General features: G+C 38.6%; 1 protein-coding gene across 3 annotated transcripts in view; it reads right to left on the reverse strand.

The window, feature by feature from the left end:
* The window catches only part of LOC131427989 (protein tincar), a 420,815-nt gene that overhangs the window by 190,930 nt on the left and 216,336 nt on the right, over positions 1–13,549 (reverse strand). For all 3 annotated transcript variants that reach the window (XM_058591611.1, XM_058591610.1, XM_058591609.1), the window contains one exon: positions 7,992–8,116. The gene's annotated coding sequence lies outside the window, so the exon portion shown is untranslated. The remainder of the gene's footprint in view (positions 1–7,991; positions 8,117–13,549) is intronic.

The following is a 13,549-nucleotide window of genomic DNA, read 5'->3' on the forward strand; positions in this document are numbered from 1 at the left end:
AGGCGACGATTCACTCCCTACTTCAAATCGCCCTATAAACAAATTCCGAGCAGAAAGGGTTCACCCTGATTGGCACCTTTTGTTTCCCCGGGAAAGGGAAATCCGGGAGAGGAGGGAATGAATTTTTCCATTAGTAATAGATTGAACGAATAGTGATACGCAACCCCAATAGATTTTCCAGCCGACGTAGGGTAGCTGATATTGTTTAAGGGTTTTACTTCTAAATAATAAATTTGTCGTAAAATTTTCGAAAGTTTGGAAATTATTCAAACACGAAAGATTCAAATAAGTTTCAATATTCCTTAATCGCATCAGAATGTATGAATAATTTGAACACAAAAAAACACCATGACCAAATTATTAAAATACGAGATTCGCTGGATATTACAATATTGAAATTTGTAATCGTTGTTAAAGGGTGAGATAACAAAATGCTAACAAGTTTTTATCCCATGCCTTCCCGTGTGTCTATAATGCCATTTGGTCAATGAAATGGCGTATGTTCCCGGGTAGATGTGAATAGCAAACAAATAACAAAATAATTTATTTATTTATTTAATCAACAGACAAATTTAAGTCCTAATGATTGTTTCTAAGAATATTTAAAAAATTTTCTCTTATTCGGCTGCGGGAAAAATGAAAATCGAATCCCGTCGAAACACCGTTGAAGGTTCGCTGCAATCCAATGACGGCACCGTTGATTCCGTAGTTAGTAGGACGTAGAGGCAATCTGAGGAGGTTGTTGTTGCGGAGAGCTCTGGAACGAACATTGATGTTGATTTGACTAAGAAGTGCTGGGCAATCGATATTGTTCGTCAAGACATCGGCAATCAGCATTGCAGGGAACAGGTCACGATGCACTTGCAAAGTATCGAGCCCAATAAGCATCCCACAGCTTTCGTAGCTCGGCAGCTGATGAAGGTTGTTCCAGGGCAATTTGCGAAGAGCGAAACGAACGAAACGTCGCACAGTGGTTTGAATCAATAAAAACGTGGACATAAATCAGTAGCTGCCAAACCGTTCTTTTAATGCATATAGTTGCTTTGAAGAAATTATTTACAAATATATACCGCGTAATTTGATCCTATCATTAATTGTTCATGGCCTACTTTGACAAAAAATGTAACCATAACTTTTTTTTCTAAAGAGATAGAAATTTTTTTCTTCTACAAAGTTTTAGAACTATTAAAAATAATTTACTTTGTCAAATATACCAAAAGTCTAGGTCGCACCGTTTCGGATATACAAAGCGTTTTCATGGCAACCCCCTTAAAATCAGTTTTCTATTCATAATTTGTTTCGAGTTATTTTGTTATGCATACTTTGTTTGGAATAATTTTAGAATTTATAAAATCGCATATTTTTGTTGAAGATAGTGCATAGGTTTGTTCTTTCCTGGCAAAGTTATGCAACATTTTACCTTTTTTTACCTAGGATAAAACCTTGAACCGAAGCGAAATATGCAACTTTATGCAGCTGATTTTTACAAAATTTGTAGGAAAAGATGTGCCCAATATCATAAAAAAAAATCTAAGTGGAACTCGGTGGAACTTTTTTTTTAGGTCTTTTCAAAGTTAGTTTTAATTACTGAATTATGGCAACCCCCTTAAAACTAGTTTTCTAGTCATAACTTGTTTCGAGTTATTTTTTTATGCATACTTCGTTTGGAATAATTGTAGAAAATGTAAAATTTCATAATTTTGTAGAAAATAATGCATAAGTTTATTCTTTTCTGGAAAATTTGTGCATAAATTTATGCATGGTTAAGAAACAGAGGGCGCACAGTGGTACAAAACAGGAAAAAGACGGTCAAAAGTTTGTACTTTCACTAATTTTTAAGAGCTAACGTGTCTTCGAAGAAGTTTTACAAAATTATATAACGCTTCTTTTGAAAAAAGCACCTTAATTTTTGTTAAGGGGGTAGTACCGATTTCGAAAAAAAATAATTTTTAATCTTTTTCATTAAATAAACTATAAAGGTTGTTTTATGGAATCGCTTATTTGAAACCTAAGAAAAAACCGTACATTCATGCCTTGGACGAATTTTTTTATCTTTGTTATATTTTACAGGCTATTGAAAAAAGGCTTTGTGTGAAATACCCCATGGATTATTACTATACATGCTATGCACGTATGCAAATATATGAAAGATATTTCTACCCTATTTCCGACTACCAGTCTGGACGCGCGTAAACACGCATAAACAAGTTCATGATTGCACGCGCATCTCAAGCAAATTGTTGCGATTTTTATTTTGTTACTTTTTACAATTGACAATATTAGAATAAATCTAAGTGGAACTAGATGCAATTTTAGGCCTTTTCAAATTTAGTTTTAATTATTGAAAATCCGAAAAATTATCAAAACTTCAATACATATTTAAAAAATGGGAAAATGTTTTCTAGACAAAATATGATAAAGTATTGTTAAAGTACAAACCTTTACGAAAAGATTCCATATTTGAACGTGTAAATAAATTGAGTTATCGCGAAGCAACACGATTTTTAAGACGAGATGTTGATCGGGCGACGCTCACTGCAAAAGTGAGTTACAGAAATAGCAGACGCGTGACGCCCTCTGTTTCTTAATCATTCATGGTTTCAGCATGGCCATAGTGAAAATGAGTCGCACGAATAGTACTCAAGATATTCTCATTGGAAAATAAAATGGATAAGGTACATGTTCTCCTATAAGTATTATTGAAGTTTTCTGCATTAAGTTGCATATTTCGCTTCGGCACAAGGTTTCCTAGGTAAACAAAGGTAAATTTATGCATAAATTTTCCAGAAAAGAATAAACTTATGCATTATTTTCTACAAAATTATGAAATTCTATATTCTCTACAATTATTCCAAACGAAGTATGCATAAAAAAATAACTCTAAACAAGTTATGACTAGAAAACTAGTTTTAAGGGGGTTGCCATAATTCAGTAATTAAAACTAACTTTGAAAAGACCTAAAAAAAAAGTTCCACCGAGTTCCACTTAGATTTTTTTTTATGATATTGGGCACATCTTTTCCTACAAATTTTGTAAAAATCAGCTGCATAAAGTTGCATATTTCGCTTCGGTGCAAGGTTTTATCCTAGGTAAAAAAAAGGTAAAATGTTGCATAACTTTGCCAGGAAAGAACAAACCTATGCACTATCTTCAACAAAAATATGCGATTTTATAAATTCTAAAATTATTCCAAACAAAGTATGCATAACAAAATAACTCGAAACAAATTATGAATAAAAAACTGATTTTAAGGGGGTTGCCATAAAAACGCTTTGTATATCCGAAACGGTGCGATCTAGACTTTTGGTATATTTGACAAAGTAAATTATTTTTAATAGTTCTAAAACTTTGTAGAAGAAAAAAAATTTGTGTCTCTTCAGAAAAAAAAGTTATGGTTACATTTTTTGTCAAAGTAGGCCATGAACAATTAATGATAGGATCAAATTACGCGGTATATATTTGTAAATAATTTCTTCAAAGCAACTATATGCATTAAAAGAACGGTTTGGCAGCTACTGATTTATGTCCACATTTTTATTGATTCAAACCACTGTGCGTCGTTGGATTGACTCAATTCTGAGAACACCGTTAACATAGTAAGGGTTCCATATCACCGAGCAGTATTCGAGTGTTGAACGAACAAGTGAGTAGTAGAGCGACTTCAAACAGTATATATCTGTAAAGCGCTTAGCAATTCTCATAACAAATCTCAAACAACGAGAAGCCTTCGTAACTATGTAGCCAATATGCTGCTTGTAATTTATTTGTTCGTCTAGATAAATTCCAAGATCCTTGACACAAGTGACTCTTTCAATCGCTGAATCATGGAGGCAATAATCAAACCGCAAAGGGTTTTTCTTACGAGTGAATGTGATAATAGAGCATTTGCTAATGTTTAAAGTCATTCGGTTTATCTCGCACCACCTTGAAAAAATGGTCAGTTGACGTTGAAGGTATGAAGCATCCTCTGCACTCTTGATTATTTGGTATAACTTCAAGTCATCAGCAAAAGATAGTCGTGGGACTTCTAGTGAGTAATTTACATCGTTGAAATAAAGGAGGAAAATAAGTGGACCGAGATGGCTTCCTTGAGGTATTCCGGAAAAAGCAAAGAACTCCTGCGATAGACTGTCATTGATTTTAACCGCCAGCCGTCGATTGCAGAGATACGATTGCATCCATCGAAGAATACTGGAACCGAAACCCAGCCTATCCAGTTTGGCGATCGTGATAGCGTGATTGATTTTATCAAAAGCTGCGGAGAGATCCGTGTAAATAGCATCCGTTTGGAAGCCATTAGACATAGCATCCATTATGTATGTCGTAAAAGATAAGAGATTAGTAGCAGTGGAGCGTTTTGGTATGAATCCGGGTTGAATTTCCGCGATGTATTGTTTACAGTGGTCGAAAACTGGCTTAAGAACTACTAATTCGAACAATTTATGTATGGCGCTTAGGGCAGTAATTCCACGATAATTGTCAATGTTCTTTTTGTCTCCTTTTTTGTGAACTGGAAACATGTAGGAAGATTTCCACATAACGGGAAAGACTCCGGTCGTAAGTGATAGTTGAAACAGTTGGCATAAGGGAGTTACTATTGCACTTGAACCTCTTTTCAAGACAACTGCCGGAATACCGTCGGGTCCAGGCGAGTGTGAAGGTTTAAGTTTTACGATTGGCGTTAGTACAGCGTCGATGTCGATATTGATTAAATTCAAAGACTGGCTCGATATGGGAACATTAAGAGCCGCCTGAGAGATTTGGTACGGGCTTAAGGTCTCTCTAGAAAAAACGCTGGAAAATTTTTTCCTAAACATATCGCTTATCTCTCGCGTGCAGGAACCAGTTTGGTTTTCGTAAAACATGGTCGAGGGCAGGTCCGATTCCTTTCTTAGCTCGTTTACATGTTTCCAAACTGATTTTGGATCGGACTTTAGCCTCCTTTGCACATTGCTAACATAACTGGGAAATGATGAATACTTGCCATGGAGAAAAGGTTGGAAACCCCCTTCAACGCATCCGCCCACAGGACCGGGACGGCTGATGAACGCTGGCGGCGACGGCACGACTGGGGCGGGGGTGTCGGAGGCTTCCATTAATCGAACAACGGTGCGTCCCAGTGTGTTACATCCAGTTATTGTCGAGCAGCATCCACTTGCGGCGATGCAGGCGTAGGAGACGGGTCCACTACAGGAGGAATTCGAAATTTTAAAGTAGATTTGTCCTCAAACTCGCGAAAGTAAATTCCTTGTGGCCACGTTGCGGGATGCAAAGCGACGGACTCCAACCCTCGATCAAGACCGACTTCGAACGAGACAAAAGTCATGGTGCTAACGTCAGCACCTTTGGCAACCAATTTAACAACAACCGGGTCCTGTGCTAGTCCGAGATTGGCTCGTACCATGGCAGAAATCTCGTTATTCGTGACATCAGGTCGAATACGGGACAAATAAAGCCAAACTTATCAGTCGATTGTTCGCACACTGGAACATGAACGACGTTATCGCCTATAAGTTTAGATCCCGATTGGCACTCGGAAGCTTTTTGTTCGATATCAAGTCCACGAGGTCTTTTAGCTGGACGACGATTGTCCAAAGATGGCCAGGGCCGATTGAATGGATTGGATGTCCGTGGAGTCGGTTCAGATAACGCTTTTATCTCACTCTGTATGGCGACTTCTCGTCGCTTTCGTGATAAAGCGGAGATGCGAGTTCTCGAACAAACTAGCGCAAGCATCACACATCCAGAAAAGATTTTTTTGATGCGATGTAAAATACCCCAAAAGAGCACGTGAGACTCCTGAGCATGCCATGTGAAACAAACATCCACAGTATCCACGGCAAACTACTGAGTCAATACCGGTAATGACTTGACTGCATTTAGCACAATTTTTCTCCATGTTCATCCAGGGAAGCGCCTTTGATTAGGCTATACACCAAGCAGATGGATAAGTATGCGAAGAACTCGATCAAGACGATAGCTTATAGTTTAAACCAAAAAGCGACAGCAGCTGTACAAATAGCACTAAGCACAACACGAATAAACGTAAATCACTAGCCAATATATAATGATGCGGCAAACAGTTTAAACTGCAAAAATAACGGACTTTTAAAAACACAACAAACTTAATTGAACAGTGTTCCCAGAAAAATATAAAGACTGTCCTAGAAAGTATGGACGCAACCAAAAACCGCTGCCATTTCGCAATGGTTCAGAATCTGTCAAATTTTATGGCTGCGTCCTGTTTTTTACGTTATTCTCTAACCACTTGTGCAGTTGTTTATTCGTTTTCATTAGTTTGTTTCGAAATACGGGGACTTTCAGCAGAACAACGTCGAAAAATTGTGTACAATTGGTGCACAGAACGCGGACTGTGACTGAGAAAGATTGCAAAAATGGAAGGAGTAAGTGAAAAAGCCGAGCGAAATGCAATTAGGAAGTTCGGTGAGGATAACACTTTTGAGGAACCGAGTCCTGCTAAGCTTCAGTTGGATAAACGTATACTGAATTCGTTCGAACAAAAGAAGGAGGTTTCAGTGCGGGATGTGATAAAAAAGTGGGCACTTTGAAGTCAAATGTTCTTCGTGCTAAAGAACATTTGAATCTATAGGTTTGAATAAGAAGCAGAAAAAACCAAAACGTAGTCCGAAACTAGAAGCATCGATCAGGCCGAGGGCTCGAAAGCTGTACAATACGATTCTTACTGGAAAATTGAACTGCATAATCATGGACGACGAAACCTACGTGAAACTCGATTACAAATCCTTGCCGGGACCACAATATTGTACGGTGCGAGAAGGGCAAGTGTTAAACCAGTCCGAGACATCGATTGAAGTCGAAAAATTTGGTAAGAAAGCTATGGTCTGGCAAGCACCTTGTAGCTGCGGTAAGATTTCGAAACCCTTCATCACCACTGCTTCAATGAACAGCGAAATATACATCAAGGAATGTTTACAAAAACGAGTTCTACTCATCATTCGAAGCCACAAGGATCCTGTTGTCTTCTGGCCAGATCTTGCTTCTAGCCACTATTCGAAATCAACGGTAGAATGGTATACTACCAAAAATGTCACTTTCGTCCCAAAAGACATGAATCCACCAAATTGCCCACAACTTCGACCAATTGAGGAATTTTGGGCATTAACGAAGGCACATCTTAGGAAACATGTCTCGGCAGCCGAAACCATTCAACAGTTCGAAAAAGATTGGAAACAAGTGTCAAAACTTGTCGCCTAGAAGTCTGTACGGAATTTAATGAGGAACGTTCGCAAGAAGATGCGCCAGCTAGTCTACAATGGCTAAGTAGCAAATGTTGAGAATAATATTCTGTTGTTGTAGTATTATATTATCAGTATATCGAATAAAATTTGAATATCTAACACTTGTGAATTATTTACAGCGAAATCAAAGTGCGTCCATACTTTCTGAGACAGTCTTTATGGAAATGATTGATCACGTGTTGCCATCAAATGAATGATTTAAAATTATCCTATATACTTGAAAATATTAGATGAAATTTGAAATTTTCAGTTTATATTGGTCCCGTAAAGGTCTTGTGTTGAACGATTTTTTGGATGTTGAACAAAAATGGGCCAAAACTTAATTATTTTGAAACTCTTCCATGAATATTGAGCTCAAAACAATAACCCATACATTTCAATGAATTCTATCGATTGAAAGTAAAGCCACGAAGTAACACAATTTCGTTTAAGTTTATAACCAAACTTCGTTTGAAAACTAATTACTTCTGGAAACTCGAATCAAGATGGGGGATCCAGAAAAGGAGCCCATACCTTGTACCATCGCTTGAAGAAGTCGAAAGCCCAACCTGTATAAAGTCCCGTTCCATTCATCCGAAACACAAATAAAGAGGGAGAATAGCTTGCGCCTGGAAGGGATTCCGCTAGCTTCATTGGCGATTAATTAAGGCTTTGGGGGTTCTCGGTCTATTATTGACAGGAAGGAGCAGGAGTAAGTCGATTGTTGTTTACCTGGACGATGACGACGACGCCGACGTCGCACGGAAGGTGTAATAAAGTTGTAGGCTGTCTTCGCAGCCGTCCGTAGTTTGTGTCTGTGTGGGGGTTGTCCGTGATTGTTTACAATACGTACGTATCTGGAAAGAGGACATTAAATTATTGAAATAACTGCAGAACACAGTAAATCGATTTGAAAAATGTACAAAAAATTTCATTTGTGATGTGGGATGTTTTGGTGAAAAAACCTACCCTAAGATTCAACATCTGATGTGTGAACGTGTAATAACCGATGTGAGTTTCCGATTTAATTTCCGCCTGTCAAAATAAATTTATGTTGTGCTGGTTTTCACGGTGAGTACTTCACTCCAAATATTACCCAATCTACAACTACAAGAGCTCAGAACATAATTTTTGTTTCGCACTCAGTCGGTAATCAAAATACGTTGTTGTAAATGATTGCCGGTGGGCAGTGACTTTGCACGGGATTCATTCGATCATCTCAACAAAGCACTTCTAAATTCGCAGCCCACTCGAGACAAGTACAACATCATTTTCCACTTGTACACAATGACCCGAGGACGAACCGAGGCAAGTTTCAGTTTTGGAACAGCGAACCAACCGCCCGCCGACGGAAACTCGACGCGCGTTCCACGAGGTAAGTGGGGAAAGCACTTATCTATTTTTTTTTGGTTGTTATGACTTTCCCTCGTTGAAACTTCCCCCTTAGGGGGGGGGGGGGGGTTCTTTTCTGCATGACGATTATCCATGAAAATCTCTGGCTACCGTCGGGCGGAACTTGTCGGTTGTTAACCTTATTATCATGCCGAAGGAATTGGTGTTCAGATGAAATGAGAGCCCACCCACCATCCGAATTTTCCCATTTGCAAAGTTGTTGTTGTTGTTGTTGTTTAGAACATCGCAATGAATGGATGAGTGGAAATTTTAAGTAATGCGTCACTGTATCGATCTGCTCCGAAGAGTGGAGGAATTTGCTTTGAACCAAAAACAAGGGGAAAAATAGATAGATGGATCAAAGATAAGCCCGGAGCTTTTCTTTCTTCCCTTGAAGCGAAAGCCGAATCAGTTATTGATTTTAAAGATGGATGGATGACGCTGTGTCGGCTCAAATGATTTTCCACTATTTCAACACAAGTGTCGTTATCACTTGCTAATCTAACCGTTACACGAATAAGTACACAAGGCTCTTGCGATTTTGTGTGGTCAAATTCCAAATTGAAACTGATTCAATTTCTGTTACCCATCATCATTTACATTCCAACGCTAAACCGAAGCAATAATACCACTTTGCTATCGGAAGGATTCGGGTGAAAAAAAACACAATTGAAATTCCATTACCGTTTTATGTCACAAGCATCCTTCAAAATCCCCTTTTGTTTATCACATCTCGGCGAGTGAGCGTGCGAGTAAACGAAGGCATTTGTAGTTAGTGTAAGGGACTTTAATCATTCGATCGCTTCAATCGCAACCCTTTTCATCTGAACCGCCCTACCATCGCGCCCGTTCGGGTGGATGGGTGGGTGGATGACAAAAGTTACGAGACTGGTTGGTTGGTTGGTTGGTGCGGAATAAAATCCAGTGACAACAGGAACCGGCATTCCACGCTTCGTTCGTTCGCTGTTACGCCGGTTGGATTTCGAAATGAAATGAGGAAGGGGGGGGGGGGGATTTTTCCCCCCCCCCTTCCTCATTTCATTTCGCACGATTGCGTCGGAATTGTTCAATTGTTCTGCAGAGCTTCCTGGCTTGATTTGTAGTATGTAATAAAGCAATTTGATTTGTACTAGATTTATAGTTGCTATATTTGTGTTAACGGGAAACAAAGTTTCCTGTGGCAAATTTTTCGAATTCGTAAAACTGTTAACAATTCTGTTATGCATTTCACCGGTGCCTAATGAGTTTTAATTAGAAATTGACAGATAAATGAATAAGCGAACATGAAAATTTGTGAAACATTATCGGAATCAGAAGACAGGAAAGGGAAACCATATCACACACCTGTTTTAACTCACCTATGATAAAAGTAAGAACACATATTTTCATTTTTTTTGCATATTTTACCCCATAACTCCGAAACCGGAAGTGAGATCTAAATGAAATACAGGATATTTGTATGGAACTTAATGAGCTTTCATATGAATCTAAATTTGTGAAAATCGGTTTAGCCATCTCCGAAAAAGATTGGTGAGAGAGAGAGTAATGCAATTTTTTACTTTCTAAAAAAGTTTTCTGGCAGGGAATTTTTTGGAAATGGTTTCAGGCCTCAGGTTCACGTTTTTGAAGATAGTTTTCGTTCAGCTTCAATTTTTTCTGATTGGCTAGTTTGAATGACAGTACTCATTTGGAATTGATATAATACCAAACGAATTTTTTTAACATAAAAGATCGGTTAGACACAATGTTTAATATTGTTTTGGAAATTGTGGTAAGAAGAGCAAGGATACTATCATGGCCAATAAGCCACCTTTCAACATCCAATTGCAATTGTAGGCGAGCTATGAAAAGTAGAGGCTTAATTTTAACACCAGACGAATCGTTTCGTTTAATATTTTGACTTACTCTCAACGTGTACCGAGTCTTTCGGAAGTCCTCTTTGAAGTGAATGTTGATAGGTGGTTTATTGGCCGTTATCATAAAAAACGGGAGAAATAATAAATTAAATTTAAATACTACGAATGCTATTTTCAGTAAAAAACGAATTTTGCAAAATGCCTAAATGCTAAATGCTTTTCTATTAAGTGGCTAAATGGTTTTCTATTAAGTGGCTGTCGACAAAATGACTCGACCAAACGACGAGTGGCTAATGTCAACGACCTACATGGATCACGTGAATACAACCAAAACTGAAATGCTTCCCCTACACTTTCGAATATTAATAAGTGTTCTAATTACCTCACGGAGTGTATGGAATATGCAAGCTTTCACTTCTTCGCTTCCAAAATGGTGGCGATGCACCTAAAGTACGACTTATTCACATCAAGCATATTCTAATGCACCATCAAAATAAAGCTGGACAACAGATTTCCCGGTCAGAGATCCGCACATGGTGTGAATTAAATGTACACTGACGCTAGCGTTTCTATGAATAAAGATACAAAGACAGCTTTTGGGCCTCAAAAAATCGACCTGTTGAATTTCTTTCACGTTATAAACAAACTCGATATTATTTTGTAATATTTTCGTGGAAAAATATTGAGAAATAAATCGCTGAAGAGGTATTTTTGAGGACGCTTCTAGATCCCAACGTTTCAGTTTGACTTTTTCTAAATTTTTTTAATTTTTGGTGGTTGTTCAAAGTGAAAACTATTATTTTTCACAAAAAATGCGCCATTTTGTAGCTGTTAAACCTCCCCAAAGTAACAAACAGCGAAAAGGAAAACGTTGGGGTCTGGTTTTTTATATGTATAAATCGTGTGCCAAATTTGAATTGAAGTTTTGTAGTTTTTGAATGACGATGGACACGGACTTTCAAAAGCTGCTTTCGAGAAAAACGCGTTTAAAGTTTTTTGTCTATAAAATCAATGGAAACAATTAATTACTCCAGGGAGCCCGTAGGGTCTAACATTTTCAAATAATCATATTTTTTCTTTTATAATTAATTATAATGAAACATTTCAAAAATGTTTTGTCAAGTTTTTTTTATTCATTAATGTAATATAATTTTAGGCACACTGCCCCCAGGCTACGAAGACCCGGCGGATGGCCCGCATGCTGGTTTTCGACTGGAGCGGTCTTCCGTGGGCGGTGATAGTGATGTTACGGAAGAGAATGAAAAAGAGAAAAAATATTGTGGAAAATGGGTAAAACGGGGATGTGGGTATGAAATGTCTGAAAACGACATAGATCTAATTAGTTGCCATAGAGATGGTGAAGAGACAGGGAAGGGGGAACGAAATTGTAAAGTTTTGAAGTCAATCGAAGTAGAAATCTTGGGCCTGTGCGCCAAGCTCTTGCTCCTTCGTAGAATGAGATAGCCATAGATAAAGGTCCATAACTTCCAGAGTTTCATTCCAATAGGCTTGAAAATTTCACAGAATATTCTTGAAATGTTTTACTATAAGAAGATATAAAGAAAATAATAAAGATAATAATTTCAAAAGTGTTAGACCCTACCCGCCTCTTAACTCCATTTGATGCAAACATCACATTGAGGTGGGGTTGCTCGATGGAATGATAATATCGGAATACGATTTTTTCTTTATACGAATCGGTTCTTCGGAATTCGATACAGCTAATGTCTGCTAAAATACTATGGGTGATCATGTGGCAAAAATACACACTAAATTTTCATAGATGTATCTGAACCCATTTCTACAAACTTAGATTGCAATGAAAAGTCTTACGAACTATTGCTGTTGAACGTTTTATAATAAAATTTATGATAAAATTTTCAGAAATATGGGTTATCCGAAAAATTTCTAAATGTTTGTGTGTGTCAAATAATCTCACTAAGTTTTCTCGGAGATGGCTGGAACGAATTTAACAATCTTAGATTCAAACAAATATACTATATATCAATATGGGCAACACTTGCGATTCACGAGGGACATCACAGTAAAGTGCGGTTGCAAAACAGGTTACTACAAACACTACAAAATTTTTAATGCACATATGACAGCTTTATCAATCAGTACACTGAACCACTCTTACTCTCACTCTTTCAGTCGTAGACCACGCGGGTCTCTGCTGTATACAGGAGGCGTCTCCATTCAACTCGGTTCATGGCTGTTCGCCGCCAGCCTCGGTAGCTGCGAAGGGTCCTCAATTTGATCGATCCATCTTGCCCGCTGCGCGCTTTTTCATATACCGGTCGGACCATTATCGAGAATCATTTTAACCGGGTTGTTCTCCGACATTCTAACAACATGCTCGGCCCACCGTAACCGCCCGACCTTGGCCGTTTGGACGAGGGTTGGTCCTCCCAGCAACTGGTACAGTTCATGGTTCATTCGCCTTCTCCATCCGCACTCCGCCGAAGATGGTTCGCAACACCTTCTGTTCAAAAACACCTAGTGCGCGTTGATCCTCCGCAAGCATTGTCCAGAACTCGTGCCCGTAGAGGATAACCGGTCTAATCAACGTTTTGTAGATAGTTAACTTCGTACGAATTTTGCTCGATCGAAGCGTCCTGCGCAGTCCAAAGTAAGCACGATTTCCTGACAATATGCGTCTCTGAATTTCTCCCAAGTACACGAACTCGTCGACCATTTCGATTTCATCACCATCAATCAGAACTCGTAATGGGTGGCTGACGTTATCTTCTCTCGAGCCCCTGCCTTTCATGTACTTTGTCTTTGACACATTGATGTCTAGTCCGATCCGCTTGGCCTCAGCTTTTAGTCCGATGTATGTATCTCCCATCTTCTCAAAGTTGCGTGCTATAATATCAATATCATCAGCGAAACCAAGTAGCTGGACGGACTTTCTGAAAATCGTGCCACTCGTGTCTATCCTCGCTCTTCTTATCACACCCTCCAAAGCAATGTTGAATAGCAGACACGAATGGCCATCACCTTGCCGTAGCCCTCTGCGAGTTTCGAAGGGACTCGAGT

This window comes from Malaya genurostris, chromosome 2, assembly GCF_030247185.1.
Source record: "Malaya genurostris strain Urasoe2022 chromosome 2, Malgen_1.1, whole genome shotgun sequence".
In the NCBI taxonomy this organism is placed as follows: domain Eukaryota; kingdom Metazoa; phylum Arthropoda; class Insecta; order Diptera; family Culicidae; genus Malaya; species Malaya genurostris.